This window comes from Carassius carassius, chromosome 34 (genome assembly GCF_963082965.1).
Source record: "Carassius carassius chromosome 34, fCarCar2.1, whole genome shotgun sequence".
NCBI classification, from domain to species: Eukaryota; Metazoa; Chordata; class Actinopteri; order Cypriniformes; family Cyprinidae; genus Carassius; species Carassius carassius.
Genome location: NC_081788.1, coordinates 863,504 through 882,153, shown reverse-complemented (window position 1 = coordinate 882,153; position 18,650 = coordinate 863,504). Strand labels below are relative to the sequence as shown.

General features: G+C 41.7%; 1 pseudogene; it reads left to right on the top strand.

Annotated features, from left to right (window-relative positions):
• The first annotated feature begins 2,869 nt into the window (after positions 1–2,869).
• Positions 2,870–16,645, top strand: LOC132114597 (uncharacterized; annotated as a pseudogene).
• The last annotated feature ends 2,005 nt before the right edge of the window (positions 16,646–18,650 follow it).

The window sequence follows — 18,650 nt, the reverse complement described above, 5'->3', positions numbered from 1 at the left end:
TGCATTCCGAAGACCAGAGGAAGCGTCTTCCTCCTCCTTGGAGTAAAGAAGTGAGAGGAGCCACAATCATGCTGACATTTTGAATAAATCGGCAGTAAAAATTGGCGAAGCCCAAGAAGCGCTGTAGCTCTTTCACTGATGTGGGTTGAGGCCAGTTGACCACCGCTTGTACCTTGTTGTCATCCATCACCACTCCGTCTGCGCTGATGATGTAACCCAAGAACGAGATCCAAGTCTGATGAAACTCGCATTTCTGTATCTTCGCATACAACTGGTGCTCTATGAGGCGCTTGAGAACAGCTCGCACATCTTGGACGTGAGTTTCAAGGTTGTCTGAATAAATCAGGATGTCGTCAATGTATAAAATTACACTCCGATAGAGCAGGTCTCTGAAGATCTCGTTGACAAACGCTTGAAAAACTGAAGGACTGTTGGAAAGGCCGAACGGCATGACCCGATATTGATAATGGCAGGAGGTTGTAGAAAACACCGTCTTCCACTCATCACCCTCCCGAATACGAATAAGGTTGTAAGCATTTCGTAGGTCGAGCTTGGTAAAATATCGGGCCGTGCGGAGCATTTCAAGGGCAGCTGGGACCAGAGGCAGTAGATAGCGGTATTTGACGCTTATCTCATTGAGACCCCGATAGTCTATGCACGGTCGGAGACCCCCATCCTTCTTTTTGACAAAAAAGAAACTGGCAGAAGCAGGAGATGTTGAAGGGGTAATGAAGCCTTTAGCAAGCTGTTCTTCTATATATGAATTCATGGCCTCGGTCTCTGGCTGAGATAGGGGGTATACATGACCGCGTGGCGGCATGGTTCCCGGCAGGAGCTCAATAGCACAGTCGACAGCACGATATGGTGGTAAATGTGAAGCTTCACGCTCGCTGAATGCTTGGGCAAGGTCATGGTAAACAGTGGGGATTTCCTTTAGATTAACGTCCACGGAGGGGTTGGGACTCGATTCAGGACCCTGGACAGCGGGTATGCATTTATTCAGACAAGACGAAGACCACTGGATAATCCTCCTCTCTGGCCAGGAAATTTGCGGATTCTGTCTCTCCAGCCATGGATACCCCAGAATCATAGGATGAAGTGGCGAATGAATGGTTTAAAACTGGATGGCCTCCCTATGTTGCGACCCGATGCTGAGGGTGAGAGGTGGTGTGATGTACTGACGGTCCCCTGTCCCCAGGGGGCGACCGTCCAACGCTGTCACTGTCACAGAGGGTTCACAAGAGCGGAGAGAAATTTGATGAGTTTTTGCAAAGGTTGAGTCAATAAAATTTCCAGCAGCTCCCGAGTCTATAAAAGCCCTCGATTTTACAACCTGCCCATTAATAATTAACGAAATATCCACAGTGAGAGATTTAGAAGAGAGTGAACATGAAATCACCGCAGCGGGGTTATGAGAAGTGGATTTCACTGGGGCAGGAAGCCCTGAAATGACCAGCCTGACCGCAATACATGCATAAATGATTGCGCCTTCTTCTCTCACGTTCCGCCTCGGAGAGATGGGTGTATCCGATCTGGGCACGGGCTCTGAGGTGCATACCGGGTTGAAACTCAGGCTGGTCCTGACTGGAGTGCGGCGAGCCCGGATGAGATGATCGAGCCAGATGGCAAGTTCTATGATCTGACTGAGGGTCTTTCCGTCATCACGACAAGCAAGTTCTCCCTGCAGCTCTGCATTCAAACCCCTCCGATACAATAGTTTGAGAGGATCCTCCCCCCAGCCGGTCTGAGTGGCAAGCGTACGGAAGGATAGAGAGTTTAATCCGCTTCAGTGGAATTCCCTTGACGCAGGGCGAGCAACAGTTCCCCTGGATCCTTTCCTCCAGCTGGGTGCTCAAACACTTCCCTGAATAGGGTGACACAAGCATCATAAGTAATAGACGTGAGTTGACCTCCTGACCACAGTGCCGTTGCCCACTCCAGTGCTTTTCCCATAAGCAGGGTGCAGATGAGAAAGATGCAACCCTCATCGGTGCGATGTTCTGGAGCCTGCTGGCTGAAATAGAGCTCGCACTGCAACAAAAATCCCCTGCAAGTGGAGGGTGAACCGTCATATTTTTCGCATAGGGATAATCTTGGATTATTTGAGATTGTACTCACGACTGGCAGCGGAGGAACAGGTACAGTGGGGGCTGGTGCCTGACTAGCAGCTGCAATCTGCGGGGTTAGTGCCTGAACAGACCTGACAAGTTCCTCTGTGAGCGAGGTTAGTTTAACCAGTTGCCGCTGATGTGAAGCGAGCACCGCAGCCTGGAATGAAACCTCAATGGCGAGTTGATGAAACTCTGCTGGATTTTGAGTTGGTGAAGTTTTCTGTGATGAAACAGCGGAGTCAGTTAGATCCATCTGCAGCAGTTTATTAATACAGGTAATTAAACAGAGAACCACAGAGGCGTCCTTAGGAGGAGGGGTACTGTCACGGTTCATGAATTCACCGTCTCCTGCTGGGTTCATGTTACGTCATGTTGATTGTTTCATGTGGGTGTTACTGCTGATCATCTGATCAGCGGCAGCTGCAGCTCATTCCAACAGCCTACTTAATGCCCTGTCTTTCGTCTCTTGTTTGTCAGATCGTTGTTTGAGGTCCTCGTGGTTCATGTCTGTTCATCCTCCAGCGTTCCTGCTCATGCTCTGTTTTCCTGTTCAGTCGCTTCTGGATTATCACCATCATCCACGGATCTATCACCATCACCACCTCCACCAACACACTCAAGATCCCCACTCACCTGTCTGTGCTGCCGTCGAGGTCCCTGCGTCACTCTCCAACATCCACTCACCGTAACCTTCCTTCAATAAACATCATTTACTTGCATTTGCCTCCTGTCCTCCATTTCACCGTGATAGAGACAACATGATGTCTGCTACTATTGTTCATGTCTGTTACACGTACTCTTCACAGAGCCACTCCAGCATGCTCCGGTTCACAGCCCGCTCTTCACACTGCAGGTCAACAGATGGTCTCTTTGTCATCACATAGCAATTGTCTACGAAGCAGAACACCTTAGCAACTTCTTAGCAACACTCTAGCAACCACATTTCAACTTCCAAATCTCTTTCATATCTCTCTTGAATCTGCTCAAGTATTCAGATAAGATAATGTTTGCATACAGTAATTTTCAAACTGCAAGTTCTTGCAAGACTAGACCTAAAGCTTCAGCTTCAGACATTTTTCAAATTTTGGCCAATGCTTTGTCAAGCTAACATTATATTTAAACATTTTTGTAACGATAAAAGACTTCCTAGTCATCGGGAAGAAGGAGGCGGGAACCGGCGGACAATCAAACAACATTTTAATAAAGCAAAATAAACACAAAACAGCGCACCAGCCCCTCACGGACGACTGGTGCGCGCAAATAAAAACCAAAACACAACTAAAAGCCCAGGCCTGGTCCTCTCTCGTCCTTCACTGTCGTCGCTCCAGTTTTATATCCTTCCATCTCCTCCGTGGGCCTCGAGACCGGCGGGTCGAACAGGTGTAGCTCATCTCCAATCACTCCACCGGCCTCGCTCCCATGTCCCTCGGCCCCGCCCCACTCGCCACATACCCCCATCGCCCCTCGCAGGCCGGGGGGTACTCCAGAGACTGCGCTCTAGCAGGAGACCGCTCACGGGGACCTGCGGGAACCTGGGGGTAGGACAGGCGAGGCGAGAGAAAAGGAGATGGAAGGAGGAGCGACATAGACGAGAGAGGGGAGAGAGGAAAAAAAAAAAAAAAATCCGGTTCCCAGACGCACCGCTGCTCGGCCCTCCACCAGCTGGGCGATCTCCTCCGCGGTGCCTGGCGGTGGTACTGGACGGCCCTCGGCGGACGGCACGACACTCCTCCGCCGCCCGGTGGACGGCGACGGCTCCTCCGGTTTTGGGCAGCCGGCAGGAGTCCCCCGTTCCCTGCACCTCCCCGTTCCGGCGGATGGCAGCAGGCTCCGGCCACCTGGCGAACGGCGCAGACTCCTCCGCTCCCTCACGGACGGCAGCTGCCCCTCCCTATCGTGGGCGGCCGGTAGCGAGCTCGCCCGTCCCCGGCAACTCGCTCCAGCCCACCGCCTCGAGCGTCCATGGCGGCACACTCCTCGACTGCTCGTTGGCACCGCGGATTCACCACAGCGGCGAGGGATCTTCAGCAGCGCGTCCCTCCTTCTCCCGGGTTTAGGCACCATTGTAACGATAAAAGACTTCCTAGTCATCGGGAAGAAGGAGGCGGGAACCGGCGGACAATCAAACAACATTTTAATAAAGCAAAATAAACACAAAACAGCCCAGGCCTGGTCCTCTCTCGTCCTTCACTGTCGTCACTCCAGTTTTATATCCTTCCATCTCCTCCGTGGGCCTCGAGACCGGCGGGTCGAACAGGTGTAGCTCATCTCCAATCACTCCACCGGCCTCGCTCCCATGTCCCTCGGCCCCGCCCCACTCGCCACAATTTTCTAGTTTGGTTTTGATGTGTGAAGTGCTGATTATGTCAAGTGTATGTGTCATAGGTGTGGATGTCTTTAGTGGAGGAGGTAACAGAGGCAGAGCTTGGCAGTTCAGTTGTAGTCCATTCTTCATGCACAAACTCATGCACTCATGCACAAACTAAACTTGTCAATCTTCCTTCAAAAGAGGAAGGTAAATATGCTTTAAATCATGCACACCTCTCTCTCTAAGTATTTGTGACACATAAATAACTGCTGAACATTCACTGATGGATGGCACCAATGCATTTTTCTCTTTCAGTGTGTTCCAAGGGTTTAGATGCCATTTTCTGTAAGGGTAAGTTAACAGGTGTCCAGTTTAACTGTTTAGTTTATGTGACTGATAGAGCGGCAATAATAAAGTTTCAGATCACAGGTTCGATTTCCAAGGCATCATGTATCATGATGAGGCTTTGTGTAAAAATCAACAACTGTAGCTACCCTGAAACCAAACACTAATGGCAAACACAAATCCATCATGAAAAAGTGTATCATTTGTATAGGGCAGGTCAGGGGAAAGTCAGGTTACAGGTTACTGGCTTAGTATCATAAAAGTACATATTGGTTATTTCTATGAAGTATGAAGTATTACATACGCTACATGTAGTAGGGTTTAAAAATGTTTTAGCAACAATAAAAGTAAGATTCTTCAGCATCACACCCTGGGAGCATATCATGAATATATCGCAAGAAAACATTACTTTTTTTGTTTGAAAAGTATATATGCGAGTTAACAATTGGCTAAGTGTGCTAGAAGCACCAAAAGATAATTTGGGTGGCTCAAGAAATTTCTTCAAATCAGTAGATGCATAATTTACATATGTCCCCGTTTTTTACAGACATAGTTTAAACCTAATCCCAGACTAAAATGCAAATATGAGCTGTTACAACTGAAAGAAGATTGCTCTGACTGATCTTAAAATATGTCAGTGCCCTTCTTTTGTCTCAAGATGCACAACTGTAATGTTTTTTTTTTTCTAAGGTACGTTTATAAAAACTACTAAAATGTCCCAATTTACCTATCTGGCTTAACCTAAGCCTTCTTTATGAAACCAGGCCATTATGTATTTTCATATCATACAGTGCCCTCAACAGTTGATACCTATAGCAAATATGAGCTGAATAAACCAAAATAAAACAATTATCGTTCCTTCAAAAATCTAACTTTTTCTTAAAGTTCTTTTAAATTAAAATAATTTAAATTCTCAGGAACCACACTTCAATGGTTTGAGACCTATCAGCTAGGTCCTTCAAAGTATCTTGGAGAGGTGAGGTGTCCAAGTCACAACATCTAACTACTGGGGTGCCTCAGGGCTCAGTTCTTGGACCACTTCTCTTCTCTGTCTACATGGCATCATTAGGTTCTGTCATTCAGAAACAGGGCTTTTCATACCACTGCTATGCTGATGACACTCAACTCTACCTCTCATTCCACCCTGATGATCTGACGGTAGCTATTCGCATATCAGCTCGTCTAACAGACATTTCTTACTGGATGAAGGACCATCACCTTCAACTCAACCTTGCCCAGACACAACTGCTTGTGATTCCAGCAAACCCATCGTTTCATCACAATTTCACCATCAAGTTAGGCACATCAACCATAACTCCTTCAAAAACAGCTAGAAGCCTTGGAGTTATCATTGATGATCAGCTGACTTTCTCAGACCACATTGCTAAAACTGTCCGATCCTGCAGATTTGCTTTATTCAACATCAAGAAGATCAAGCCCTTTCTTTCAGAACATGCTGCACAACTCCTTGTACAAGCTCTTGTTCTGTCCAGGCTGGACTATTGCAATGCCCTCTTGGCAGGTCTTCCAGCCAGTTCTATCAAACCTTTACAATTAATCCAGAACGCGGCAGTAAGATTAATTTTTAATGAGCCAAAAAGAGTACACGTCACACCTCTTTTTATCAGTTTGCACTGGCTACCAATAGCTGCTCGCATAAAATTCAAGGCATTGATGTTTGCCTACAAAACCACCACTGGCTCCGCACCCATTTACCTAATTTTGTTAGTTCAGACTTATGTGCCCTCTAGAAGCTTGCGTTCTAAAAGTGAACATCGCTTGATTGTGCCATCCCAAAGAAGCACTAAGTCACTTTTACAGACTTTTAAATTAAATATTCCCTCCTGGTGGAATGACCCCCCTAACTCAATCCGAGCAGCTGAGTGTGTGTGTGTGTGTGTGTGTGTGTGTGTATATATACCACTAGCTTGCTCTATTCTTTTTTATTCTATCTGTTTTCTTTTTATTTATTAAATTATTTAAAAGCCCTTGCTACGTGTACAGTGTTAAGCTAACTGAGACTTCATTTTTTATTGCACTCATATATCATTGCTCTTTTTGTTGTTTTTGATTGCTTCCACTGTCCTCATTTGTAAGTCGCTTTGGATAAAAGCATCTGCTAAATGAATAAATGTAAATGTAAATTATAAACAGCCCAGTTTTAACTTCCTGACAGGGTCATTTAGATGATTATATAATATCTGTTGGTACTTGATGGACCATGCATCCTAACAAGATGTCAGTGCCTCCACCGTACTTCATCACTTAGGTGAACTTTGAAACCAGGGCGAGCTGGAAAAAGGAATGCACGAAAGGCAAGGAACAAAACTGAGCATACCAGCAAGACATCCTTGGACAAGACCTGAACAAGAGTGCAAGAAAACATAAGGGTTTATATACCCTGGGGTTAACAAGACTAACTAGTGCTGTTTCAGTACTACAGAATTTGTGGAAGCCAGATTGCAAAGGCTCTAAAAAGATTGTTTTCAGTTAAATGAGAAATTAACTGAGAAGCAACCACTCGCTCCAAAATTTTAAAAAGAAAAGCAAGATTGGATATGGGATGAAAATTATTAAGGCTTTTATAATCATTTTACATTTACATGCAATCATTTAGCAAATGCTTTTATCCAAAGTTATCTACAAATGAGAACAATAGAAGCAATCAGACCAACAAGAGAACAACAACAGTATGCCATGACAAGTCTCAGTTAGTCTAGTACAGAACGCATAGCCAGTTTTTTCTATTTTTATTTTTATATGAATATGATAGACAAGAAAAGAAAAGGTAAGATCTAGTATTAGTCGGTTAAGTGCTGGCAAAAAAGATGAGTCTTTAGATGTTTCTTAAAAATAAGTAAAGACTCAGCTGTACGAATTGAGATTGGGAGGTCATTCCACCAGCTGGGCACAGTCCAGGAAAAGGACCGTGAGAGTGATTTTGAACTTCTTTGGGATGGCACCAACATACCTAAAGTCAGTGGTGCCCTCCAGAAGTTTGTGCTCTGCAAGTGAACGACGCCTTGTAATGCCATCCCAAAGAAGTTCAAAATCACTCTCACATGCCTACAAGACGCCAGTGGTCTTCTTGTAGGCAAGCATCAGTACCTTGAATTTGATGCGAGCGGCTACTGGTAGCCACTGTAACCTGGTGAGGAGAGGAGTAACGTGGTTGCTGTCCAGGAGGTTGTTCTGTACAAAGAACATAGAAAGCTGGTTGAACACTCAAGTGTCTTTGCAATGAATGGAAGAAGGGATACCGGTCTGTAGTTTTCTAGAAGCGCTGGATTTAGAGATGGTTTCTTAAGCAGTGGGCTTACCCGACCCTGCTTAAATGCTGAGGGAAATGTTCCAGAGTGAAGAGAGGAGTTGGTAATGTGAGTAAGCGAAGGTATGACTGAAGAAGAGATCGCTTGAAGGAGGTGAGTGGGGATCGGATCAAGTGGACAAGTAGTAGGATGATTGGACAGGAGAAGTTTGGAAACGTCCATCTCTGAGAGTTGAGAGAAGGAGGAGAGAGAAGGTGCATCGGTCATTGTGAAGTTATCCTCAGTCTGCGGTGTGGAGAATTGGTCACTGATGGTTCTTGTCTTATTTGTGAAGAAAACGGCAAAGTTGTCAGCTGTAAGAGTTGATGTAGGAGGAGTTGGAGGCGGATTAAGAAGAGAAGAGAAAGTTTTGAAGAGTGTCCGAGCGTCACAACAGTGGTTAATTTAGTTGTGGTAGTAGGATGTTTTAGCAGTGAAGACATTTGCAGAGAAGAAAGAGAGGAGAGACTGACACACACTGAGGTCTGTAGAGTTTCTTGATTTATGCCATTTCCTTTCTGCAGCCCTGAGTTTAGAGCGATGTTCACGGTGAACCTCGGACAGACAGGGGGCAGATGGGGCAGTGCGTGCTGGTCTAAACGACAGTGGGCAAAAGTTGTCCAAGCAAGAGGTTAGAGTGGAGCAAAGAGTGTCCGTAGCGCTGTTCGTATCCAGAGCTGAAAACTGAGAGAGTGAAGGAAGTGAGGATGAAACCACAGAAGAAAGGCGAGATGGAGAGAGTGAGCGTAGGTTCCATATCAGTATTTGTCTTCTTTGGTACTGGGCTAACTGCAGAAATTTTAAAAGCTGGTGGGACAACCCCAGTACACAAAGAGTAATTTCTAATACTCAAAACAACTGGACACAAGGAAACAAGATATGACTGAAACAGACTAGTAGGTATGGGATCAAGTAAAGAAGTGGCCAGCTTCATTTGAGAAACCTCCTTTTGAAGAGAGTAAGAATCAAGAGTGCAGAAGTTTGAAAAAAGAGTACCAGAATAAGAAACATTAACAGAAGAAGACGAAAATGAAGTAGAAGCACAAATACCCTTGCATACATTATCAATCGTGGTATCAAAAAAGACAAAAAACATATCACAGAGTTGAGTTAAAGCAGTAACATGCAAAAAAAATATATATATATATTACAAATCAGAAATTTGTTAATAGAATTAAACGGTTATCTCGGATATCTTCCAAACCATTTGATGATTCCAAATTCTTTTGATACTTTTTTTAGGGTTTCTAGATGGCACATACACAATTTCTCGTTATAAAATGGTCTAGGAGGAGTTCGAAAATATATAAAATATTTGGTTTATATAAAAGTTCAAAATGGTGGAATAATTTTATGTATGCCAAAAAAATCCATTCATATTCAACTTGACAAAAATATTTGATTATAACCTGTGTGGTTGCTGTGATATGAGTAAAAAAGTAAAAGTACTTATTATAGTCAAATTAGTGTTTCTAGGACTTTACAATAGGGTTCCGGTACCTTCAGTGCTTGGACACCTAATTAAAAGTCCACATACAGGGCACATGTGACAGTCTACAGTGCAGATGAGGTACTTTGTTACACTCAGTTCTTTAAGCCAAAATCCATATAAAAAGTTTTCTGCCAAATCCATATAAACCCATAACATTTTTTACTTTATTTCTGACAACCATCCCAAAAAAGTTGTGGTCTAATCATTGCTTTGGAGACTTTCTAAGCCCAGAGCCCAACTAGCGTCTGCAATCTCTATCTGTGATTCTTACAGATTCTTTGGCCACTTGACCAAGCCTCCTGACTGTGTGTGCGGCCAGGAACTCATTTTGGCACACAAGTTTTGGATAAAACATATTTTTGTGATTATTTACAATCAAAGGACAAGAGGAGAAACCTCAAAACCAATTTTTTTACAGTCTGTTTTGCTCATGTTTACCAAGGTTTTTTTTCATAGATCTGCTGGACTCATCAGTAATCATTGAGCCCCATCGATAACCTCCTCTCTTTGGCTTTGTCTTCCAGTCCCACCCAAGCTACACAAGAAAACTGACCATGTGACAGGAGCAATGAAACCGTATGTGGCCAATGAAGATAAAGAGAGTTTCCAGGAGTTTTCTGCATGCCAGAAGCTGGGCAGGAAGGGACGCTGTCTAAAGGTGGAATGGGTATGTCACGCTGCTCTATAATACATTTGCACTTAATTTGTTAATTTAAGTTTTAACTTCTTTTTCTGTCTCTCCCATAATCTAAAGAATAATGCCAGCCATGAGTTTCAGCTTTTACTCAGCTCTGTCGCCCCCTATCTGTTCTTTGAGGTAATGTTTATTTACATTTACATTTACGTTTATTCTTTTAGCAGACACTTTTATCTAAAGAGACACACAAATGAGGAATACAGCAAGAGATTCATCATAAAGAGGCAATAAAACACAAGAGGTGCTCATTTTTCTAAATTTCAGCCATGGTTTAGAATAGTACAAGCTAGAACAGAGCTGGATTAAGGAAAAGTTGAATTATTGAATTAGTAAACAAATAAATAAAAAAACAGAGACTGGAGCTATGTAAAAACTGTCTACCAAGAAAGTAAAACCCAACACATGGTAAAATTTGATCTTTTTTAGGTTTAGGTACCATATGAAAGCTGAGGTTTCATTTTGTCCATTCCTTTGTTGAACAGAACAAAAGTTATGGCTTTTCTGATGTTGGCTGATAGCTATTATTGAATGGAATTTTGAGAAGAACGGCTTTAAAGTGAGAGGGGTTTCACTTTCACTTCTACTTAACAATCACTGTCTGTCAGGAGCACTATACTGCATCATTACACAAACAGACTAACGTTACCCTGAAGAGGACAGTTTTGTCATGATGGACATAGTCTATGAACTTTTGATCACCCTTGTATGCTTGGATAGCATGGATAGTGTAGTTTATAGTTAGAAAAGCGAGCACAGCACACCTGTGCATATAACAGACTATCACCTGACTCCTCTTTAGTAACATCATCATCCGATCCTTCATCTCTTTGTGGGAAATAGTCCATTATAAAAAAGAAAAAAATGTAGGGCATTGACATCACCACGCTTGAGCAGACTGAGACGAGCAAGATCGTCTAAGTGAGCAGATTCAGACTGCGTTTTTTTCTTGTGCTCCACCATCTCACATATATAAATGAATGATATTTATGAATAAATAAAACTTTTGGAGCCGTAGTTTAATCAGGACTGGCGGGAAATGTGCATTGATAAACCTTTATTATATGTTACTTGATTTATTTTGATAGGTTAACTGTTTTTGCGGTGTTAAGAGAAAGCACCTCTGCAGCATGTTCTTAACATGAGAGAAAGACAGTCTTTTCTGCTTGCTGCAATATATTTAGGGGCGAAGCACCGAAGGTGCAAGGCACCTATTATATCCGTTAGCGTAATTTTTTCTTCCGCCGCAAGTCTATGGCAGGCAGCCCATAGAACCTATTGCGGGAAAGTGGTATAATTTGGCACACTGATAGAGGACAGTCCCAACATTAACTACAGCAAATCTGAAGTCTCTAACTCCAACTCTCTAGCGCCACCACTTGTCCAAAGTTTCAATATTTTTATGCTAATAACTTTTGAACCGTAAGCCAGAAAATGATAATTCTTTTTACCTCTGAATCCTTGGCTCATGCCAAGTCGATTTAAATTCAAAAATCGCAAGGTTTAGTTTTTTTTCTATTTTCAATTTTTGGAAAAACCTACTTTTTCGAACTCGTCCTAGACGGTTTGTCCGATTTTCACGAAAATTGGCTCAGATCATCTTCATACCATGTTGGCAAAAAGTTATGTAATTCAAGTTGATTCGTCCAACCGTTCTCGAATGACACGTGAACAAATTTGACGAAAAGCACGCAAAAATGCACGTGAGGCTATATCTCGGCAACGGTTTTGCATATTGAGATCAAACTTGGTGTGTGTTGTAATAACCATGATCTGAGACTACCTGCAGTGTTTCGCCACCTAGTGGTCAGGAGATATGAAAAATGCATATTTTGGCTTATAACTTCTGAATGGTTTGGCCAAAAATCACAAAAATCAACTGGTCTCTTTAGATTCAGTGAGTCATGTCAATTCGAATGATATCCAGATTTCCCGTGTGAGCCATTTTAGGCATCGGCCATTTTGAATTATGTTTTAAAATGCTTTATTTTTTGAACGCATTATCGTATCGTTATGAAAATAATTACAAAAATATTTGGCTCCATGCCCTGAAGGTACTCAAAAAGTTTGGTGGTAGCGCCACCTTGTGGTCAAGAGTTATAATGAAATATCTAAAAAATGCTAATAACTTTTTAATTGATTAGACTATTGAAATGAAAATGGTCTCCCTATATTTTTTGCATCATGCCGAGAACATCGATTCCAATTATGCCGACAGCAGTTGTGCCGACAATAGACATACCAATTTTTTAGTAATAAATCTGAACTCCCTGTCCGCCATTTTGATTAATGTTGAAAATCTACTTTTTCAAACTCCTCCTAGACCGTTAGTCCGATTTTCATTAAATTTGACACGGATCATCTTCAGACCCCATTTGCCAAAAATTATGAACTTCGTGTCGATATACGAAATGGTTCTCATTTAGCGCATCAACAAATTTGCTGGACCGATGCCAAAATACATTTGAGGCTGTATCTCTGCAAAGCTTTGACATATTTACACCAAACTTTGGTGTATCAAAATATTCCCTGGCTTATGCCGACAACATAGATACCAAATATGCTAGAGCAGCGGTTCCCAAATTTTTTTCCTTGCGCACCCCCTTCTATGTCCCAACCGGGTTGGCGCACCCCCAATCCCCACTTAAAAAAAAATGCAACAAAGCTGTCTTTTATCGCCATATAAAGAGTCATGTTTAATCATGCGCAAATAACCAGAACACGCATGACAATAAAAACATCAACAAAGTTTCAATATAATGCAACAAAGCTACGCACAAGCTTCCACTTTTAAAAGGACGAGTGACAGACACAGGCTCAGACTCAGTAACGGAAAGCACGGTTATTTTCAGCCGCGTAAAAGAAACATTGCCACGAATTCAAATGCATCCCACCACGCTGAACACAATTTTTTTTTTTCAGTTTTACAATTATTATTTTTTTTTTACATTAATTTAAACAGTTACTTAAAAAACATTAGGCTATAGCTTATATTTCTTATGTTAAATTATTTTGTGTTTCATATATTATTTTCAGACATGAGCAGACCTACTTACATAACATTACGCATTTAACGAAAAACATACAAGCGCCCACTTTGGCACAATTCAATTCAAATAGCCATCAACAGCCATTAGTTCGGTAAAATTGAGCATCAGAATGGACAAATTTGTTTTTAAGGGAGAAAAAAAAGAAATGTGAAAAAGGCCAGCGAATGAACACGTAGAAAAAATAATAGTCGCAGTATCAGTAGTGAAGGAGAGTTCTGGATTTTTGGTTTGCCCCGCAACTTACTTGAAGAAGTTCAGGCAAATGGGAACACCATATATTACGTAGCAATCATCCTCAATTGAAGAAATGTGGCAAAACATCTCTGGAGATATTATTCGAATAATACTGGATTAAATTCGAATGTGCTTTCCATATTTGGATCAACATAGGCAACATTTGTGAACGCACATTTTCTGCAATGTCGCGTCAAGTCATGCTCCAGTGTTTGTCTTACAGACAGCACCTTAAGCCTATGTTAAACTTTTCGCGTCCGCGGGGAGTCTGCTAGGTAGGCGTGACGTAAACATCGTCATGGGAGAGTGTGTGCGGAGGCTCTGAGAGGACGAACACGTTCCTCCCATTTTTTATGACCGCGCGGACAGGTGCGCGTGGTCAGTAGGCTTCAGAAGCACAGTTGCACATGTGGAGGCAGTGTGAAGAAGCCCATTGCTACTCAAACCTGTGCAATCCGCTTGCACTTGGAACGTAGTGCGGCCCAGTGGAAAAAAAGGTTGAGAACCACTATAACACAACGGTTATGGAAATTAGAACGACAGTACATTGAATTAAATTGCAATGAAGTTACAAACGATCCACATCATTAAAGAGAATAAGCTCCGAAATAGATAAAATAACTAAAAACGAGGATCAATCTTAAACTTTTCAAGTGCGACAATAAAATTAGCCTATACACGATCCACAACATAATTAAGTTGCAAAGAGCATAGGCTCAAACATAAAATAAAATGAAAGAGGATGCATCTGGAACTTTTCAAAGTGCAGCGCAAAAGTCGCTCAGCCTGCAGCGAGAGAGAGATTTCCTCAAGATTTTTTCTTCGCTCATTTTCTTTTTCTATTCTCGTATCTGTTGTCTCCAAATCCTCACTCTCTCTTGGCCCCTCTCCTCCTGGCTAACAACTTTATCATAAGATGTCCGACTCCGACAGTTTCTCTGATTTCAGCCAGTTAAGCTGAAACGAGTTGGCACGCATATAGCCTAGCCTGCAGTACATAAAAGAAGAACAGTGCTGCTGTCTTCTACGTTTCCATCGAAAACTAATAAATTATAGTTTTTTATTTAAAATTAAAGCGATTACAAAGGAAATGTTTACTGTTCATGTTTTTTATTGTAAGGAAAAAACCCACTTAAAAAAAACAGACCGCCATTACATTTTTCCTCTCGCGCACCCCCTGGTGGCAGCTCGCGTACCCCTTGATATATGTTGAAAACTGACTTTTTCGAACTCCTCATCTACCGTTGGTCCGATTTTCACCAAATTCGAATCAGATGATCTTCAGACTGTGCTGACAAAATGTTATGGATTTTGTGTCAATAGACAAAACCGTTTTCACATATCACAGCGACGAATTTGAGGCATCATGCCAAAATCACACTTCAGCCTGTATCGCTGCAATGCTTTGGCACATTGACACCAAACTTTGTGTGTGCCATTATCATCTCTCACAGAATACGCCAAAATGATTTGATTACAGTGCCACCTTTTGGTCATAAGTGATAAGCCATTTAATCATATTACTAGTGGTTGTATTTATTTATTTTCAGCCATTTCAACTACAATCATCCTAAAATTGCTGTAATTGCTCACTGTTGCATTTGGTGTGGTCCTCCATGCCATGCTTAGCTCCTAAATTTGCCGCTGGAGTGCTTTGCCCCGTAATTGCTGTTTGCAACTATATTTATATTTATATTGATGCATTTAGCAGATGCTTTTATCCAAAGCGACTTACAATGCATTAAAAGCTAACAGTTTTTACCCAACGTGTTCCAATAAACCGCTATTTTTCTGCACAAGTGAATTTTGCCAAGATATTTTTAGAGATGATAGACAAGATGTTATAGAATAATAATTGAATGAAACCCTAATTTTGACCAAAAATGTACATACAACCTATTTTTAGAACTTCCAGAAAACTTCCCAGCGCGACATCTGATGGGTTTTCCCAGATAGCATCACAGATAGCCTATTAGTTATATGGAAAGTATTATTATTATTGTAGTTTTTCTTGCTCTTTAACTGATGCTTATTCTCTTTCTACCTTTGCATAGATTTGGGGAAACTTTCCTCGAACCGAGTATTGTTCATTTTTGAACGAAACAGGTACAGCATCCAAATATATTCAAAATATTCAGCCCCTTGGTATAGTCAAAGGTTTACAGGCTTTCTAGTAGGAAGTAGGGAAGCACTACAGTAGTAGGAAAATTCAGACTTTTTTCATGTTGAACTGAAGAGAAGGAGGGACTCCATCTCACACGCTCTATAGATTTCCACTGTAAGCACATTTAAATCGAGAAAATGAGACAGTTTTGTTTGTTTTGGAGGAAATCATGGAAATGATATTCTTCAGCTCAGTAAATAACAATGCAGTCAGTGCAGACGCTGTGTAACATCATGAGTGCTCCGCTCTAGTTTGGTTCTCAGCGTGTGCGTGTCTCTGGCAGAGACTGAAGCTCATCAAACGGCTCTGGTGTGGATCCTCAGCACCCCCTGCAGGCTGGAGGCTCAGGACTGGTCAGCAGTGCCATGCGGTCAGCAGCAGATCTCAGGTCCACACCCGGCTGAATGACAGCTGGATGGAGAACCAACACAGACTCTGGGTGCGAAAATCTGGTGAAGAGATGGTCACAGGAACCAGAACTGTATAAGCTATAGTAATCATGAGGCTTGACATGACAGTATAAGTACTGTAAACTCAAGTGTACTTCTGAAGTATACTTCTCTTACACTGATTCTTCTCTCATCTTTTACAGCAGTTAAAAGGAGAGTTTGTACAAGTGGAGCGGCATCCTTCATTGTGTGTGCAGGTACCTAATATGTATTTGATCACGTTTGCAGTTCATTTCTGACATAGCTGTTTGTTTTGGGGAACAGGTTAACGTGGTGGGAATGCATGGTTTCCTGGGGCCACTATGTCCTTTTGAAGACAAGGTCTCCCATCCGTTAGTTCTTCATAGGGAGCAGTTTTAACATGATGAGTTAATAACAGCTTGTAGTGTCTGTGCTGCAGTGTGGAGGGATCACTGGAGCGTCGCTGGTGCTGTGTGTGCTGCTCGTGAGTCTGTCTGTGCTGGCAGCCGACGCAGTGCAGGGACTCTGAGTGAGTAGAGCACAGATCACACCGAAACATCAAAACTGTGTTCAACACTGATAATTATCAGAAATCATCATATCACAATCATTTCTGAAGATCATGTGACACTGAAGACTGGAGGAATGATGCTGAAAATACAGCGGAGCATCACAGAAATAAATTACACTTTAACACAGATTCACACAGAAAACTGCTGTCTTCATTAGAATAATATTTCACAATATTAACGCTTTTGCTGTTTTTTTTATCAAATCAATGTAGCCTTGTTGAGCAGAAGAGACATTGAAAAATCTTTCCCAAGACTTCTGAAACTTTTAAAAGTCCTTTTTACCTTTTTACAAGTAACTTAAAAACTTATGTTTTTAATTTGCAATAATAGCTGAAATTGTGCAACTATGATTTATCCCCATTAAAGCTATGGATTCGTACATGTGTAGAATACAGTGGCATAATGGTGGAAAATATATACTGTTGAAAGGTCAGCTGGTCATCATGGCCAAAGAAACGCTCAACAGGATGAGCGTAGAGAGACAAGGACCTAGCACTAATATGAAGTCTGCGGTTGGGACAAGGGTCAGTTAATGAGATCTTATATGAAGAAGATTGAAGAATATGAAGAGATTATATGAAGAATATATTTTGCAGTCAGATTCACATTTTCATGGGGGTGTTTATGGTGTGTGTGTGTGTGTGTGTGTGTGTGACACCATACTTGGCCGAATGAACAATTTTGTGACAGGGAGGGAACATGGCCACTATCCTTATCTCAACAAAATGATCTCGTGGCCACTACATATTACCATGATTTCCATGCCATAAAAAAATTAATAAAATAAAATAAAAAATAATAATCAATTGTGTTAAGTTTCAAATGTTTATTATTCAGAACCGCTAACTGGGTGGAGAAATTGAATCATTGTAATGGAAATAATGTCACAAAACAAAAAACAGGCTTGAGTTTCCATGTGCATTATTTTTAAGCTACATGTATGATTTTTATTCTTGATATTTTGGTGTAAAATGTGTATCTTTGTGAGCTGGAGTGCTAATAATCCTTCTCTCTCTTCATGCTCTCTCCTCTCATGGTGGTCAGTTCCTGTAGTTATTGTGAGTGACGCTCATGTGTTTTCAGCCGCTGTGGGGTGTGTGGAGATGCTGCTGGTGTGTCCTCCCGATGCAGACCGTGCCGTCGCTGACCTGCCCAGGTCCGAATTAACTTAGTCTGACACCCATGTAAAAATGTATAAATGATGTGTAAATGTATGCCTTATCTCAAGCTCAGAATAGATTCTGCAGGATGGACCAGAGCAAGTTTTACATGAGAAACCACAAGAGACCAGCTGGACTCCCTCTTGAAAACATAAAGACACACACAGCACAACAGAACTCCAAAGAAGGTCAAAATTGTGAGAGAAGTCACTTTATTCCTCTGATTAATGCTCAATTAAACTGCTGTGTCATATGGAGTATAGAGGAGACACAGAGGCTGTTGTGGTTGTGGTTTCAAGTTGTATGCCTATACAGTAAAAAGTGGGACAATTAGACCCAGTCTCCCCTATTAGTTTATTTGTATAATAATGTTCATCAACTAGATATTTTTATTTAAATGGCATGTCAGTTCGCATGTGTAAATAATAATAATAATACATTCGTATAAAGATGCTAACCCTGAAACAACAAACAGAACTACCAAATATTACTACAAGTTTGATTGCATCATATACTATAATTGCTCATCGTAATATAGTGTTCATCGTCTGGTTGACTATGTCTTGTCTATGTATTTTTCCGAAAATTTCTGCCATATGCACATAAACTGAAAGTCACCACTTATAAGCTACTACTAAATATTATAGAAACTTAATTTTCTGTAAAGATGCTTTACAATGATTGTATAAAACTTTATAATAAACTTGAATTGAATTGAATTGAATGAATGAATGAATTTATTAATTAAATATATATTTATAAGGTTATAAATAAAGTGGGCAGGGCGATGACGAAACGTGAT